Source organism: Salvelinus alpinus, chromosome 5, assembly GCF_045679555.1.
Source record: "Salvelinus alpinus chromosome 5, SLU_Salpinus.1, whole genome shotgun sequence".
Classification (NCBI taxonomy): Eukaryota; Metazoa; Chordata; class Actinopteri; order Salmoniformes; family Salmonidae; genus Salvelinus; species Salvelinus alpinus.
The window spans coordinates 57629986-57642454 of NC_092090.1; the positions used below are offsets into that span (position 1 = coordinate 57629986).

The 12469-nt window shown below is 42.4% G+C and overlaps 2 protein-coding genes across 3 annotated transcripts in view; one reads left to right on the forward strand and one right to left on the reverse strand.

The window, feature by feature from the left end:
- Positions 1-12469, reverse strand: part of LOC139576376 (retinol dehydrogenase 14) — a 183784-nt gene that overhangs the window by 156965 nt on the left and 14350 nt on the right. The gene's annotated exons all lie outside the window — the stretch shown is intronic.
- LOC139576374 (kremen protein 1-like) overlaps positions 1-12469 on the forward strand; it is a 109298-nt gene that overhangs the window by 35380 nt on the left and 61449 nt on the right. The window lies entirely within an intron of this gene.

A 12469-nucleotide genomic window follows, 5' to 3' on the forward strand; every position in this document is an offset into this window, starting at 1 on the left:
ACTATAATATCTAGAACATTTTCCGACAAGATAGAACTGCCAAAGGGGGCGGAGTTGCAATCTACTGCAGAGATAGCCTGCAGAGTTCTGTCATACTATCCATGTCTGTGCCCAAACAATTCGAGGTTCTACTTCTAAAAATTCTCCTTTCCAGAAACAAGTCTCTCACCGTTACCACTTGTTATAGACCACCATCAGCCCCCAGCTGTGACCTGGACACCATATGTGAATTGATTGCCCCCCGTCTATCTTCAGAGCTCGTACTGTTAGGTGGCCTAAACTGGGACATGCTTAACACCCGGCCGTCCTACAATCTAAGCTAGATGCCCTCAATCTCACACAAATTATCAATGAACCTACCAGGTACAACCCCAAATCCGTAAACACGGGCGACCTCATAGATATTATCCTGACCAACCTGCCCTCTAAATACACCTCTGCTGTCTTCAACCAGGATCTCAGCGATCACTGCCTCATAATGGGTCTGCGGTCAAACGACCACCCCTCATCACTGTCAAACGCTCTCTAAAACACTTCAGCGAGCAGGCCTTTCTAATCAATCTGGCCCGGGTATCCTGGAAGGATATTGACCTCATTCTGTCAGTAGAGGATGCCTGATTATTCTTTAAAAGTGCATTACTCACCATCTTAAATAAGCATGCCACCATTCAAAAAAAATTGAACCAGGAACATATATTGACCTTGGTTCACTCCAGACGTGAACAGCACAAAAACATCCTGTGGCGTATCGCATTAGCATCGAATAGCCCCCGCGATATGCAACTTTCAGGGAAGTTAGGAACCAATATACACAGGCAGTTAGGAAAGCAAAGGTTAGCTTTTTCAAACAAAAATTTGCATCCTGTAGCACTAACTGCAAAAAGTTCTGGGACACTGAAAAGTCCATGGAGAATAAGAGCACCTCCTCCCAGCTGCCCACTGCACTGAGGCTAGGAAACACTGTCACCACCGATAAATCCACGATAATTGAGAATTTCAATAAGCATTTTTCTACGGCTGGCCATGCTTTCCACCTGGCTACCCCTACCCCGGTAACAGACCTGCACCCCCCACAGCAACTTGCCCAAGCCTCCCCCATTTCTCCTTCACCCAAATCCAGATAGCTGATGTTCTGAAAGAGTTGTAAAATCTGGACCCCTACAAATTAGCTGGGCTAGACGATCTGGACCATCTCTTTCTAAAATTATCCACCTCAATTATTGCAACCCCTATTACTAGCCTGTTCAACCTCTCTTTCGTATCGTCTGAGATTCCCAAAGATTGGAAAGCTGCCGTGGTCATTCCCCTCTTCAAAGGGGGAGACACTCTAGACCCAAACTGTTATAGACCTAATATCTATCCTACCCAGCCTTTCTAAAGTCTTCGTAAGCCAAGATAACAAACAGATCACCGACCATTTCGAATCCCACCGTACCTTCTCCGCTATGCAATCTGGTTTCCGAGCTGGTCATGGGTGCACCTCAGCCACGCTCAAGGACCTAAACAATATCATAACCGCCATCGATAAAAGACAATACTGTGCAGCCGTATTCATCGACCTGGCCAAGGCTTTCAACTCTGTCAATCACCACATTCTTATCGGCAGACTCAACTGCCTTGGTTTCTCAAATGACTGCCTCACTTGGTTCTCCAAATACTTCTCCGACAGAGTTCAGTGTGTCAAATCGGAGGGCCTGTTGTCCGGACCTCTGGCAGTCTCTATGGGGCTGCCACAGGTTTCACTTCTCAGGCCGACTCTTTTCTCTGTATACGTCAATGATGTTGCTCTTGCTGCTGGTGATTCTCTGATCCACCTCTACGCAGACGACACCATTCTGTATACCTCTGGCCCTTCTTTGGACACTGTGTTAACTAACCTCCAGACGAGCTTCAATGCCATACAACTCTCCTTCCGTGGCCTCCAACTGCTCTTAAATGCAAGTAAAACGAAATGCATGCTCTTCAACCGATAGCTGCCCACACCTGCCCGCCCATCCAGCATCACTACTCTGTACGGTTCTGACTTAGAATATGTGGACAACTACAAATACCTAGGTGTCTGGTTAGACTGTAAACTCTCCTTCCAGACTCACATTAAGCATGTCCAATCCAAAATTAAATCTAGAATCGGCTTCCTATTTCACAACAAAGCATCCTTCACTCATGCTGCCAAACATACCCTTGTAAAACTGACTATCCTACCGATCCTTGACTTCGGCGATGTCATTTTCAAAATAGCCTCCAACACTCTACTTAGCAAATTGGATGCAGTCTATCACAGTGCCATCCGTTTTGTCACCAAAGCCCCATATACTACCCACCACTGCGACCTGTATGCTCTCATTGGCTGGCCCTCGCTTCATATTCGTCGCCAAACCCACTGGCTCCAGGTCATCTATAAGTCTTTGCTAGGTAAAGCCCCGCCTTATCTCAGCTCACTGGTCACCATAGCAGCACCCACCCGTAGCACACGCTCCATCAGGTATATTTCACTGGTCACCCCCAAAGCCAATTCCTCCTTTGGCCACCTTTCCTTCCAGTTCTCTGCTGCCAATGACTGGAACGAATTGCAAAAATCACTGAAGCTGGAGATTCATATCTCCCTCACTAACTTTAAGCACCAGCTGTCAGAGCAGCTCACAGATTATTGCACCTGTACATAGCCATCCAACTACCTCATCCCCATATTGTTATAAAAATGTTTTGCTCCTTTGCACCCCAGTATCACTACTCACATTCATCTTCTGCACATCTATCACTCCAGTGGTAATTGCTAAATTGTAATTACTTCGCCACTACGGCCAATTTATTACCTTACCTCCCTAATCTTACCTCATTTGCACACACTGTATAAAGATTTTTTTCAATTGTGTTATTGACTGTACGTTTGTTTATTCCATGTGTAACTCTGTGTTGTTGTTTGTGTCGCACTGCTTTGCTTTATCTTGGCCAGGTCGCAGTTGTAAATGAGAACTTGTTCTCAACTGGCCTACCTGGTTAAATAAAGGTGAATTTTTTTTTTTTTTTAACTATTAGTATGCTGGTGAAGTTAGCTTAGCCTGTTAGCATTTAGCCTACTATTAGTATGCATGAAGCCAGCTGGAGGAGTTGGCTTAGCCTGTTAGCATTTAGCCTCACTATTAGCATGCTGGAAGCTGGCTGGTGGAGTTAGCTTAGCCTGTTAGCATTTAGCCTCACTATTAGTATCTCTGAACATTGTTTAGACACTTTACAACAGCAACCCCATTCTGTCTTTCCGTGTTATATTTCTTCCCTACTCTGTTCAATCTGCCCTGGTTTTATTTACATGAGAAAGTGTACTCACACAACACACCAATAAAATCATACAGCAAGGAGATTTTAAATTCCTGTTATTGTCTGAAGATACACGTAGTGATGTCACTTCTGGTGCATACAGCATGGCGTATGATGTGATTGACTTAGGCAGACTGTTCTTAAAATGCAACCAAGTCTTTAGAAGTAGAGCACATAGAGACATGTTTCTGAGAAGTCAGGGGAGAGATTCCCTCAGATGGTTGGACACAGAATCCCCTAAGTGTGTGTGTGTGTTTGTGTGTGTGCGTGCATGTGTAAATGTGTGTGTGTATGAGCGCGTGTGTTAGTGTGTGTGCTTGTGGGTGTGGGGTTGTTTCCCCCCCTTGCCCCTCTCAGACATTCACGTGTGAATATTTAACGGTGGCGGTCCTTTTATCCTTGTCGTCACGGGAAGCCAACCACGCTTGAAGAGCTTGTACAAGCAAAGTCCTCCTCACCCCACTGATCCAGGGAATGCCAGGGGACACCACCGTGTCTGGGCTGTCTGGAAAACACAATCCCCGCCGTCGCTGTCAGTCTCTTATACAACATTTACACGGCTACAGCACTCACACAGTCATACTTACTTATGTACCACACTCATAGGCCTATGTATGCTATCAGCTACAACACAACACTGTGATATGTGGTTGTCCCACCTAGCTATCTTAAGATGAATGCACTAATTGTAAGTCGCTCTGGATAAGAGCATCTGTTAAATGACTAATGTAAACTCACACATCCCCACTTACTTACATACAACACTCACAATCATGGGCCCATAACCTCCCATACATATGCCCATAGCCTAGTAGACATTGCTGTCAGCTGCATTCACAGACAACACTCACATAGGTCCAGTGGTGTAAAGTACTTAATAACCTTTTGCTGCAGTGAGCTAAATCAGGGTCACACACAGTGATTCTTGGTAGTCTTAAACAAATATACTTTGAAAAAAACGTATACACCTCACACACATTGTTATGGGCTTAATAAAAGTAGACACCTGTACCATGTCAGATTTTGAGTTTGCATCACAATATTACAGTTTATATACAACACAGAAGACTGAAATATAGCAAAACTTGTTTGACATAGAAACACTGGATTTTCTGCTTTTTTTTAACACAATGTTTATTATTTATGAAAAATATTAATAGCATTCCACCCATGAGGCCACTAGTTATTAGACTTCAGGAAAGGTCTATGTAAAAAAATATTTTAAAGTACTACTTAAGTCGTTTTATTGGGTATCGAAAGTATTCAGATCCCTTTGCTTTTTCCACATTTTGTTATGTTACAGCCTTATTCTAAAAAGTATTAAATATTTTTGGGGACTCAGCAATCTACACACAATACCCCATAACGAAAAAGTGAAAACTTTTAAAACTTTTAAAATACTGAAATACCTTATTTACATAAGTATTCAGACCCTTTGCTATTAGACTCCAAATTGAGCTCAGGTGCATCCTGTTTCCATTGATCATCCTTGAGATGTTTCTACAACTTGATTGGAGTCCACCTGTGGTAAATTCAATTGATTGTACATGATTTGGAAAGGCACACGCCTGTCTATATAAGGTCCCACAGTTGACAGTGTATGTCAGAGCAAAACCCAAGCCATGAGTTCGAAGGAAGTGTCCGTAGAGTTACGAGAGAGGAGCATTCCTTCCTTGAAGGTCCCCAAGAACACAGTGGCCTCCATCATTCTTTCATGGAAGAAGTTTGGAACCACCAAGACTCTTCCTAGAACTGGCCAACTGGCCAAACTGAGAAATTGGTGGAGAAGGGCTTTGGTCAGAGAGGTGACCAAGAACCTGATGGTCACTCTGAAAGATCTCTACAGTTCCTCTGTGGAGATGGGAGAACCTTCCAGAAGGACAACCATCTCTGCAGCACTCCACCAATCAGGCCTTTATGTTAGTGGCCAGACAGAAGCCACTCCTCAGTAAAAGGCACATGACAGCCGCTTGGAGTTTGCCAAAAGGCACCTAAAGAACTCAGACCATGAGAAACAAGAGTCTGTGGTCTGATGAAACAAAGATTTAACTTTTTGGCTTGAATGCCAAGCGTCACGTCTGGAGGAAACCTGGCACCAACCCTACGGTGAAGCATGGTGGTGGCGGCATCATGCTGTGGGGATGTTCTTCAGTGACTGGGAGAGTAGTCAGGATCGAGGCAAAGATAATCGGAGTAAAGGACAGAGAGAACCTTGATGAAGACCTGCTCAAGAGCGCTCAGAACATCAGACTGGGGCGAAGGTTCACCTTCCAACTGGACAACGACCCTAAGCACACAGCCAAGACAGGACAGGCAGGAGTCGCTTCGGGACAAGTCTCTGAATGTCCTTGTGTGGCCCAGCCAGAGCCCGGATTTGAACCCGATCGAAAATCTCTGGAGAGACCTGAAAATAGCTGTGCAGCAACGCTCCCCATCCAACCTGACTGAGCTTGAGAGGATATACAGAGAAGAATGGGAGAAACTCCTCAAATACAGGTGTTCCAAGCTTGTAGCATCATACCCAAGAAGACTCAAGGCTGTAATCCCTGCCAAAGGTGCTTCAACAAAGTACTGAGTAAATGGTCTGAATACTTAAGTAAATGTGTAAGTAAATATTAGTTTTTTATTCTTAATAAATTTGCAAACATTTCTAGAAACCTGTTTTTGCTTTGTCGTTATGGGGTATTGTGTGTGTGGATTGATTTATTGAATCAATTTTGGAATAAGGCTGTAACGCAACAAAATGTGAAAAAAGTCAAGGGATCTGAATACTTTCAGAATGCACTGTATATTTAAAACCAAATACTTAGACTTTTGGGTATGACAATTGGGTACTTTTTCCACCACTGCAAAGGCCTACAATCTAGTGGACTCATTGAACCCAGTAGCTAGCATTGAAGTATTTCCACACTTAAAAGACCAATAAACATTTCCGAAGTCTAAGTCATTGATCTTGAGAGACTTAGCTAAGTCCATAGATATAGGAAAAAATGTATTTCCCCACCACCACTTAAAAAAACTATTTAAAACATTTCCTAAGTTAAGTCATTGCCATAAAGTCCTAAAGCAACAATGCTTTGAAGTGGCCGAAGACTGATTTGTTTTTGCTTTGCTTGGATTGGGATTCCTACTATTTATGATACATAGAGACTGTGTCCCAAATGGCACCCTATTCCCTATATAGTACATTACTTTTGACCAGGGCCATAGGGGCACAGCCAGAGAGGATAGGGGAAGTCTTTCACCCACAGCACATTAAGAATATATTACTCCTGACAAGCAATGTGAAAAAGGACATCTTCATTTTTTGGAGTCTAGCCCATTGCGTGATCCTTGCACAATAAACATTTCATGATTCAGGCTATTGACAACTCACCACTTCGTAAATCTAGTTGGGTTGAAAGCAACAGACACAGATCCATGATCTGCAAAGTTCTCCCTGGGTTAGCTTTAATTGGCACATTATCTAACCCCTTCTCTCTCTTTCTCTCTCTTTCTGTCCCTCATCAGCATGAGTATTGGGACTGGATTGGCTACTTCACACTGAATAGATGAGCGGTGGCGTTTACGAGTGGCTCAGTCACACAGTCACGCCTCTTTTGTTATTGCCTTGCCTTATCCTGGCTGGCATTTCCCCCGAACAAGGCTGAGTGAATTAGGGAGTGGGAGAGAGGAGAATGTAAGGCTTCCGTGTTTCAGTCTCTCTCTTCCCTCTGTCCCTTTTTCTCTCTCTCTCTCTCTGTCTTTCTCATTTCAATTTCAATTCAGTTTCAATTCAATTTCAATTAACTTTCAATTCAATTGCAATTCAATTTCAGTTCAAAGAGGCTGTATTGCCATCAGAAACACGTTTATATTGCCAAAGCAAGTGAAATAAACAATCAGAAATGATCAGTAACCTTACATATTCTCTCTCTCTCAATTCAATTCAATGGGCTTTATTGGCATGGGAAACATACAGTATGGTTACTGTCACGTTCCTGACCTGTTTTCTGTTTATTTTGTATGTGTTAGTCGGTCAGGGCGTGAGTTTGGGTGGGCAGTCTATGTTATGTGTTTCTATGTTGGTTAATGGGTGACCTGATATGGTTCTCAATTAGAGGCAGGTGGTTTACGTTTCCTCTGATTGAGAGCCATATTAAGGTAGGTGGTTTCACATTGTTTGTTGTGGGTGGTTGTCTTCCGTGTCTGTGTATGTTGCGCCACACGGGACTGTTTCGGTTTGTTTGTCCGTTCGTTTTGTGTAGTCATTTTTCCTGTTCGTGCGTTCTTCGTTACATGTAGTTCTTACGTCCAGGTCTGTCTACATCGTTTTGTTATTTTGTTTAGTATCAAGTATAGTTCGTTTTTTGTCTTGTTTAAATAAATATAATGTCATTTCACAACGCTGCGTTTTGGTCGAATCCCTGCTCCTCCTCTTCGGATGAAGAGGAGGAGGAAAATCGTTACAGTTACATTGCCAAAAAAGTTAAATAAACAATTAAAAATGAACAGTAAACATTCCACTCAAAAAAGTTTCAAAGGAATATATACATTTAAAATGTCATATTATGGCTATGTACAGTGTTATAACAATGTGCAAATAGTTAAAGTACAAAAAGGAAAATAAATAAACATAAATATGGGTTGTATTTACAATGGTGTTTGTTCTTCACTGGTTGCCCTTTTCTTGTGGGCGTCGTTCACAAATCTTGCTGCTGTGGTGGCACACTGTGGTAATTCATCCAATAGATATGGGAGTTGATCAAAATGTGATTTGTTTTCAAATTCTTTGTGGGTCTGTGTATGTGTCTTTAATATGGTCATACATTTGGCAGGAGTGGTTAAGAAGTGCAGATCAGTTTTTACATCATGTTGTGAGCAGTGTGCACAACGGCAGACCTGGCTTTCAGGAGAAGACAGGCTATGGCGGCCTCTCTCAATAGCAATGCTCACTGAGTCTGTACATAGTCAAAGCTTTCCTTATTTTGGGGTCAGTCACAGTGGTCAGGTATTCTGCCACTGTGTACTCTCTGTTTAGGGCCAAATAGCATTCCAGTTTGGTCTGTTTATTGGGAAATTCTTTCCAACGTGTCAAATAATTATCTTTTTGTTTTCTCATTTGTGACTCGTTATAGGAAACTAGGCGTATGTCGCTCGTCACTACTTCACAGGAGAGCCATTTAAATGTGAACTTTTTTAAAACTCAAAATGTGTTTCTTTTTGGCAGAAATGCCTTCTGGAACATGTGAACTTTCATGTGCCTTAATAACAAACGTGCATGCCATCTGTAAATATAAAATTGTTACATTACAAGCCTAGTTGGTTTAGCCACAGAAAAAGTCAGCATATATGGTCAGCATGTCTGACCATATACATGTCACCATGTATATGGGTAAGATAGTCTAGCTAGCTACATTTTTAGATATTACACGTTTCTAATTTTGTCAAAAAGTTGTTTTCATTTCAAGTTAAAGTGTACCGTTAGCTAGCTAATGTTAGCTGGCTGGCTTGCTAGCTAACATTACGTGTATGATCTGTGTAGTAATATTATTTGTAGCTCAGAGCCAGTAACATTGAACCTGGTTGGTTGGTTAGCTACCTGCAGATTCATGCAGGGTAGTGACATCATGAGTTGGGATTATGGTTCATTGTTTAGCTAGCTAGCTAGCTACATGTCTTAACAAAAGACTGCACTATGCAAGTAACCATTTCAGTAGAATGTTCATGATGTCACTGCGACAACTGTTGATAGAAGTAGCTGGTAAATTCACTCTGGCTATCTACTCCGATTTCAGAGCACTCTTGTCTGAGTATGCCAGAGCGCAGAATAACTGACGAATTTATGAATGCTCAACACCCGTTGAATATGTCAGTAAACGTTGGCAAAAAAACTTTAGTGAAATTGTTGCCAGCAGCACAGTTGCAGTCACCAACACTCTGGATAACATAAAAACAGCCTAACCAGCTCTGCTAGGGTGAGTAAAATGGTCAGAGTGAGCTGTTCTCTCATTTGTGTCTGGAAGTAGCTAGCAAGCTAGCCAACGTTAGCCAGTTAGCTTGGGTGCTTGACTGCTGTTGTTAGTACAGAACGCTCAGATCAACCCTACTCCTCTGCCTCACATGCAAATCCTTAAAGAGATGGGTGGGGCTAAAGCTTAAGAGCGTGTGAACGATGCTGAATGGGTGTAGACAAAGAGCTCAACCAGTAGGTGTACCAAAATATTCTAAAGCCATTTTCTCAAAAGTGAGTATACAACTTTATCAACTTTCAAAGCAAAATTACTTTTCCATTGTTCCTCAACTGTAGTGTATAATATACCATTTTCTAGCTCTGAGTCTCTACTTTTAGCCAATGTAAAAAACACAATTTCAAATGTTGCTACATAAGACAAAATTCAGCCGATCGGTCACATTTGGTTTGATCTAATTGTGTTGCTGTCCTGGGGCTCTGTTCACAAACACAACCAGACACCACAGACCCCAGGACAGCAACACAATTAGATCAAACCAAATGTGACCGACCAGCTCGAAGAGTCCCCTAAGCAAGCTGGTCCTGGGGCTCTGTGGGGTCTGGTTGTGTTTGTGAACAGAGCTTGCTTGGGGGACTCTTATCTAAGTTAATCTCTCTGTAGGTGATGGCTTTGTTATGGAAGGTTTGGGAATCGGTTCACTTTAGGTAATTGTAGAATTCTCTTTTCTGGATTTTGATAATTAACGGGTATCAGCCTAATTCTGCTCTACATGCATTATTTGGTGTTTTACTTTGTACACAAAGGATGCTTTTGCAGAATTCTGCATGCAGTCTCAATTTGGTGTTTGTCCCAATTTGTGAATTATTGGTTAGTGAGCGGACCCCAGACCTCACAACCATAAAGGGCAATGGGTTCTATAACTGATTAAATTATTTTTTGTCAGATCCTAATTGAGATGTCTAATTGTATGTTCCTTTTGATGGCGTAAAAGGCCCTTCTTGCCTTGTACCTCAGATCGTTCACAGCTTTGTGGAAGTGGTGCTGATTTTTAGGCCGAGGTAGGTATCGTTTTTTTGTGTGCTCTAGGGCAACGGTATCTTGATGGAATTTGTATTTGTGGTCCTGGCAACTGGACTTTTTTTGGAACGCCATTATTTTTGTCTCACTGAGAATTACTGTCAGGGCCCAGGTCTGACAGAATCTGTGCAGAAGATCTAGGTGCTGCTGTAGGCCTTCCTTGGTTGGGGACAGAAGCACTAGATCATCAGTAAACGGTAAACATTTGACTTCAGATTCTAGTAGGGTGGTCTCGCTCTCTCGCTCTTGTTCTGTGTGTGTGCGTGTGCGCGCTCGTGTGTGTGTGTGTGTGTGTGTGTCCGTGCATGTGTGTGTGTTAAGTGCGTGCGTGTGCCTGTGTGTTTGTGGAATTTCTGAAGTCCCTACCACATGGAGAAGACTTTCTGTTCAATCCATTTGGTTTGATGGAAGGGTTGGTTGATTGGATATGTAAATGTCTAGCCAGATCGGAAATTGACTTGGACTGAAGAATTTGGAATGCAAAATACCTGATTTACATCATGGGCATCTTTCAATTCAAATTCAAATCTCTAGTACTCTCTCTACCTTGCAACTCTGTCTCCTTCTCCATGTTATCTCCCCTCTCTGCCTTTCTCTTTCTCCCTCTCTTTATCCCTTCATCTTCCACATTTTTTCTCTCACTCACTGTCTTTGTCATCCTTCCCTGGCGCAGGTTTTTACTGTGTTGGGAATGGCTGGATAGGGCCTTCGCTGGATCTGGAGCTGCACTGTAGCTGGTAAGATTGAGAAGGAGGGAGAGAGAAGGAGGGAGAGAGAAGGAGGGAGAGTGAAGGAGGGAGAGTGAAGGGAGAGAGAAGGAGGGAGAGAGAAGGAGGGAGAGGATGGGGCGACGGTCTGTCTGATTCCAGGGCCAAGGGAGTTTTAATACAAACCAGAGCAAGTTGGGGCTGAGGCCAAAGCACAGGTAAAGTTTTAAGGACAGGAATCATTACATTTCTTTCCTTTAAGGTGGTGGCTGCGAATATGGAGTTTTCGCCCATGGCCCATCCAGAACCCTCTTTCTCAAAGCTAAGGATCTGAATCACGTTCTGCGCTTTTGTTATTTTATGCACACAATCACATTTCTTCTCACCGTCTTCTGAACACTCAACCAATTTTAATGATATGATGATGTAGACTATGTCTCTGCCTCATACAGGTGGATTAAAAACCCAGTGGCGATTTAAACAAACATTCCAAATATATATATATATATATACATATATATACATATATATACGTATATATATATATATATATATATATACAGTACTAGTAAAAATTTTGAACACCTACTCATTCAAGGGTTTTTCTTCATTTGTACTATTTTCTACATTGTAGAATAATAGTGAAGATATCAAAACTATGAAATAACACATATGGAATTATGTAGTAACCAAAAAAGTGTAACCAAAAAAGCACAAGCAAGACGCAGTCTACACCACAGGAGGTTGGTGGCACGTTGATTGGGGAGGATGGGCTCATGGTAACGGCTGAAAGGGAATAAGTGTAATGGTACCAAATACATCAAACACAGTTTCCATGTTTGATGAGACATCCTCCCCTCAGCAGCCTCCACTGGTCTACACATTGCATTGGGGCAAAACTATCAGTGTTTTGTGTGATTTAGATCATTTTTATAGTTGTGCTGCCAAATAGTCAGAGTTTCTGAAATAATAACACTACCACTTTGACTGCCTACCTGCCTCCCAATAGCCAACGTTTGCACATTAAATCGCTTTTGACTGCCTGTCTGTGTCTTGTCTAGTTTGATATTCTGCTGCTTTCCTAAATAGCTGCATGCAAGCAAACTCCCCTCCTAAAAAATGACCGCTAGACTGCCTGTTGTGTCGCGCTTATGTTGCAATACATTACAGTTTAAACAGACAAAGAACTATGTCTGTTCAAACTGTCTTTCGTGCACAAGCGGCAGCAGAGTCATGGGGTGGGCACTGAGCCAAAGCTGAAAGTGCTCAGAGGGGAAAGCAGTAGCGCGGCACATGAGCAGAAATCTCTGTATCTATAGCTATGAAAATTTTGTTTCCAGAAGATCCGGAACCGCAGCCACTCCGTTACTTTAAAACTGGCTTCGCAGCACAGATCTGATGTAGAGTGGTTAGCGA